Here is a 6,000-nt window from a genome sequence, read left to right on the forward strand (position 1 = left end):
CTTCATGTGTCTACTGGCAATCCTTCTTTCCTCTTCAGAGAAGTTTCCCTGTAAGTCTTTAGCCCACGTATTTATTGGGCAGTTGTTTCTTTGAGGGTTTTTTGTAGGGGGAATTTAATTTTTTGAGTTCTAAATGTATTTTAGTTATGAGACCCTTGTCCATTGTTTGGCTAGTGAAGATTTTCTCCCAGTCTGTGGGTTTTCTGTTGATCTTGCTAGCTATGTCCTTTGCCATGCAGAAGTTCTGCAGTTTCATGCAGTCCCATTTATCCAGCCTTTCTTTGATTTGTTGTGCTTCTGGGTCTCTATTAAGAAAATTCGACCTGTGCCAAGAAGCCCTAGATAATTTTTCCTATTCCATCCTGTAATGTTTTCATGGAGTCTGCTTCAAGGTCTTTGATCCGTTTGGAGTTGATTGTAGTGCAGGGTGATATATATGGATCTAGCTTTAGTTTTCTATATGTGTTTAACCAATTTTGCCAGCACCATTTACTAAAAAGGCTGTCTTTCTTCGATTCTATTTTCATATGAGATACTGTTAAGCAAAATGTACCTCAAGACAGGGACACAAAAGGTTTATTTTTTATTTTGTTTCTTGCTAGTGTTTTAAATGTACTTACAATTCACCATGTGATTCTTTTGTTTCTGTTGTGTGTTCTTCTCCCATGGTATAACCCCTGTTTTCACTGGATTTGATGCTGGTGCTCTGCACCTTGTATATATATTTTTGCAATTTGGGGGAGGGGAAGGGGTATTGGTAATGCTTAAATGAGGATGCAGGCTGACCCACTGTGACGACGAGATGTACAGGAAAGTGTATTGAAAATGAACTTTGCAATGTCAGGGTGGGGGGGCAGGAAGTTGGGGAGGTGGGGAGGGAAGTGGTAGTAGGGGGAACATAAAGGAGGCGGTTACAACGTTAGCTATGAAATGTGCTCATTACCCTATTCATGTAACTGTAAGCCCTCTGTAAATCATTTTTACAATGAAAAATATTTAAGGCAAGAGCTGGAGGCTCATGACTGTACTCTTAGCAGTTCAGGAGGTTGAACTGTTAGCAATTCAGGAGGTTGAGATCTGAGGACTATGGTGCAAAGTCCACCCAGGCAGAAAAGTCTATGGGACTCTTATTTCCACTTAATCATCAAAAAGCTAGATATGGAGCCATAGCTGGAGCGGTAGCCTTGAACACAAAAGCTCGAGGAAGAGTCCAAGCCCTGAATTCAAGTCCCAGGACCTCACAAATAAACGTGTGCTTTCTAACTCGTATCATAGAGGTTCTAACAACTGAAGTAAAGGTTAAAGATGCAAGGGTAGGCCCCGTAGTGTCTAGTTCTCCTCAGCACACTTCCTCTGGCTTGTCACTCCTGATAGTCAGGACACAGAGACTCCAGGGATCAGCCCTGGCAGTCATGGGGTACGTGTACCGTATTCCCTGCCTCAGAGAAGATTTGCATGAAATCCATGTTACAACTACACCCTTCATGCTTGTCAAAACCCAACCCATAAAAAAAGGGAGATTAACAAAACCAGATGTTTGCTTACATAATCAGGAAAAAAAAATAAGGATCACTGAGCAACGTAGGTGCTAGTGTTCGCATGGCCATGGTCCCAGTTCCACAGCTAGAGAAGACAGCCGGCCGAGAGGCAGGATAGGCAGAGAGAGAGGGAGAGACTGATGACGTAGTTACTCTTTTGTACTCTTCACAGTGGGATGCTTGCACTCAGGTTGACTGGGACACACACACACACACACACACACACACACACACACACACACACACCCCTCACTGGGTTTTGAGGCATCAAGAGAATAGCCTGTGTTAATTTTCACATGGGTGAGGCCTTGCTGGGCATCAGTGCCTATGAGTGGAAGGCTATTTGTGGGGGGAAGGCTGTGTGGCTCTCAGGTCCACGAGGATCCGAGATCCCTGGGTATGATGGCTCCCCCAGCACAGTGCTGACACACTCTTAGGGGTGGGAGGCAGCCACGTGGGCCCAGAAGCCAAGAAGGGAGATGGGTGCGACCTGTTCCCTCACACAGGTCTCCCGGGTTCGCAGCCGCAGCCCGAGCCCAGGAGCCTGCCCTGGCCCTTCCTGCGTTCCCAGCCGCTGCGGCGGGGTGCCTGGATGGTGGTGCGGCCAGGCGCCCTTTCGGCCTCAGCACAGGACTTGGGCACTGTTTGCAGCAGAGGGGAGACCGTGTGCAGAGGGGCGCCCAGTGGGCTGTGATGAGCAAATTTGCTGCTCTGCATGATGGCGTGTCCCCCGCAAAGGTGTTGCTCATGCTGAAGAAGCACAAGGTCCTGGCAGCCACCGCGTGAGCGTGAGCACCGGGCGTGGGGACAGTGGCCGGCCTCCAGTCACGCGTCCCTTCACGCACCTCTGACCCCTGTGCTGGCTCCTCCCGCGGGGTCCCCGCCTGCCTGGGGGTGGCGGGAGCAGAGGGCTGGGCCTGGAGCCATTCCCTCACACGCATCTCCTGTATTGTGAGCACGTTCAGGGGAGGCAGGCTTGTGGCAAGCGAAATGCGCCCCACACGAAGGTAATGGTTGGGTGCCCCCGTGGGACCTGCAGGTCCCAGCGTGGAACATGAAGCCCAGCCCGATGCGTGTTCTAGTTGCCCTGTTGGTGAGATGGCGATGCGAGACCAGCTCTCTGCTGCTGTGCTCCCGGTGCACTCCTTGCTTTGAGCAGGACTTACAGCAGACTTACCTCCTCCCAAGTCAGCAGATGTAAGAGCAAACCAGATGACCCCTAGGTGCCATGAGGAAAATGGAGCTGGGTAGAGTTCCTAACACACCTCTGCGAGCCGTGCTGGTGGCTCCCTTGTGCCCGGCCGCAGCTCAGCTACCTGGACCGACGGAGGCGGGAAGAGGGCGTACACCCATGGCGCTCTCGTTCACAGGTCCTGCCGTGTCCCAGGCAGGCGAAGCTGCACGTGCTTGCGGTGAATCTGGTGTTGGGAGCGTTTCCCAGCCCACGGTGGTGCTGGGTAGTGCGGCCCCGGTACCGTGATGGAGGTTGAGAACAGAGATGCCTTCTAACACATACTCCCGGGGGATAGCTGAGCTTCTCTGTGTGGGAGACTTTTTCCCCTCAATTATACCCCAGGTGCTGTAATGCATAGCAGGTGCACAAGGTCACGTACCCCAGGGGCGATGGCCTTGCATTCGCTGGCCTGGCATGTTTTCTAGAGGGCAGCGGCCCCGGTGATAACGCCGTCCGGCTTCAGGCTGCGATGCAGCACGGACCCAGACACGTGCGAACCCTAACACACGTTTCTGGGGAAGGGTGGCAGGTCTTGTCAAGGCTGAAGGACTTTTCTGTTGTCTTTTCTCCTAGATACAGTAACAGGAGGAGGAGGACTGCAGCCAAGGCGGGATCCCTTCCCGAGACGCGGTCCATGTTTGGAGACGGCCCCTGGAATGTAGGGAGCGCGGAAGCATGCCCACCACAGGCGGGCTGCGCGCGCGTGGCCTGGGCCTCCTGAGCTGCTGCACGGCCTCAAGGTGATCCTGATGGAAAGGAGAGGCAGGAGTGACGCCGGAGAGGTCCCCCCCACGCGCTCTGGAGAGATCAGCTGGGAGCCAGCCCCGCGTCCCCCCGCGGAGGCTCTCCAACCCCACGGGGCAGGGCGTGGTGCTGACAGGCAATGGCAAAGGCAGGCCGCGTGTCCCCGGGAGCGTCGCAGTGGGCCTGGACCATGTGGTTCCTCCTGCTGTTACGGTGGTTAGGATGTAGGAGAGGATAAGCCAGTAGTTGCTATTGGGATCCCTCGGCTTCCCCAGAAAAGAAGATTCCGGCTTCCACCCAACCAACCCCGAGCCGTGGTGCGGGGTGCGGGGAGGGACGGGGGTGGCACCTGCTTTGAAAACGTGACTGAAAATGGCAGCTGATGCTCTCACGGCCGGTGTCGGCATCGGGGGCGTCTGGCTCCGAGGGGCTCTGGTTCCCAGGAGGGCGGCGGGCAGGGGATGTGGAGGTGCGTGGAGGTGCGTGGAGCTAGGTGGCGAGTGCGAGATGAGAGTTGGAGGATGGTGTTCCACCCATGGCTTGGGCGGCGACGTGGCGGAGCCCCAGGCTTCTAGAATGAAGGTGACCAGAGGGTCGTTGGGGGGAAGACTGCAGGAGAAGGGGCGGCGGGGGGGGGCTGCCAATCAAGGGTCTCTAACATGGAGCAAAGAGGAGTTTCTGGGCTAATGAAACGTTCGAGATTGTAGTGGAAATGGATGCCAAGGGGCCCTGGGCTGCTGGGAGTGGGGTGCATTCGGACCTGGGGAGATGAGGGCAGAGCTCATCTGGGAGCTGGCCGGGAGGGGGGGGTGCATAGCAATGTTAGGCGGGGAAGCGGGGTTTGGGATGCAATGGTGGCTGTGGGGTCAGGCGTGCGGTCTCCCTGCGTATGACAGCAGGCTCGTCAGTGTTAACCAGGACACCGTTATGAGGTTCTGCGAGGGAAGAGGGGACACGAGAGCGGAGGGGAATCTACGCACATGGGTGTTGGGAACGCCTTTCTGCGCGCGGAGGACCGAGGTCAGGACACAGGACGTATATCAAGTGGAGGGACACAAGTTGAAGTGGCGGCGCTGCGGCTATTATTGAATGAGTCTGGTCAGTCTCCTGTGGAATGTCAAAATTGGTTCTGGACCTACAGGGAGGAAGAAGGTAGGGGACAGGGTCAGAAGAGGATGGTGACTAAATAGTCTTTTGGTGCAGGGGAGGCGGGGGCGCAGGTGCTCCCGCAGCCTCGCGCTGTGGCTCCTCTTGTCCGAGGGAAGTATGTCCTTGCACTAGAATGCGCGCAGCGTGGGCTGGGGCAGCGATGGCCCCATGGAGGATGGGCTCTGTACCAACCTCCCTGACCCCTGGAAGGCGGAGGAGCTGGCAGACGGCAGTGGTGACTGGGCGCGCTCTGGATGAACCTCTCCAGCCGCACGCGGCTTCTTGGGGGCCTGGCGGGGAGCTCGGCGGCTGCATCTGGATAAGGTTGCTCACAGGCCAGACACTTCTAGAATGCACGTGGGAGATGGGGGAGTGTGACCCTCAGGGTTCAAGCTCACAGGAGACCCATGAGCCTTCACCAAGTTGTTTTCTAATTCTTCACAATGGATTTTTCTCTCCTGATGCCCAAGATTTCAGCCCAAGGAAGTCAGGTGTCCTTCAGGCTACAGGGGCTTAGGCAGTGTGGATCCTCATTTACAGCCGCCCCCCCCTCCTCCTCCCTTTTTCACATCTCCCTTAACGCCACCATACCCCTTCATTTCTGTTTCTTTTGGTCAAAAAGGAAGACTGTAAGAAGAAGGCACAGACCCCTCAACTTGGACCGCCTGCTTAGGCGATGAGAGGCATGTGGAGAGTGGGCTGTAGGGCGGGCAGGGGACCCGAGAGGATTGGGGGATCTTAATGTCTCTGATGTCAAGCAAGAACACAGGTGTTAGGGATCTCTATAGTTCTGGGAGATCTTAACGTCTCTGATGTAAACCAAGAGCACGTGGTTTGAGGGGTCCCCTTGCATCCTGGAGAGGCGTTTGCACTTGCTGGATATGTCACTGCCTCTCAAGCTGAGCACCTGGTGGGCTTGTCTGGGTGGCAGTCCACCAACAGGGCAGATGGCAGACACAGGAACAAGCGGGCGAGTGGAGCCAGGAGGGGGGAGAAGGTGGAGGGCCCGGGGAGGGCGGGGAGAGGATACAGGCAGTGGCAAACGTTGGAGTCCGGGACGACGCTTGGGAAGGAAATTGCCCATGTAGAGCAGAGGAAAGAATGAGTTCACCGGGTGAACACAACGGATCGGGAGCCTAAGCAGCTGCTGTCTGGCTTGGCCCTGGTGACACCACTGTAAAAGCTGACAGAAGAGCAGGGTGCTGCAAAGGCAGACGGCCAAGGGCGGCCTGGCCTGGCCTGTCCTGTCCTGTCCAGTTGGCCTCTCAGGTCTCCAGGGACTTCACCTGCTTCTTAATGAAGTGGGGTGCCCAAAGAAACTATGTGTGGGACTGC

At 55.4% G+C, this 6,000-nt stretch overlaps 1 long non-coding RNA gene across 1 annotated transcript in view; it reads left to right on the forward strand.

Annotated features, from left to right (window-relative positions):
- LOC138836851 (uncharacterized) overlaps window positions 1-3,436 on the forward strand; it is a 118,950-nt gene extending 115,514 nt beyond the window's left edge. Inside the window, exon 4 of the long non-coding RNA XR_011375092.1 lies at window positions 3,346-3,436. This is a non-coding gene — a long non-coding RNA (uncharacterized lncRNA). The remainder of the gene's footprint in view (window positions 1-3,345) is intronic.
- Window positions 3,437-6,000: the final 2,564 nt, after the last annotated feature.

This window comes from Dipodomys merriami, unplaced genomic scaffold, assembly GCF_024711535.1.
Source record: "Dipodomys merriami isolate MVZ:Mamm:240054 unplaced genomic scaffold, mDipMer1.0.p SCAF_26, whole genome shotgun sequence".
NCBI classification, from domain to species: domain Eukaryota; kingdom Metazoa; phylum Chordata; class Mammalia; order Rodentia; family Heteromyidae; genus Dipodomys; species Dipodomys merriami.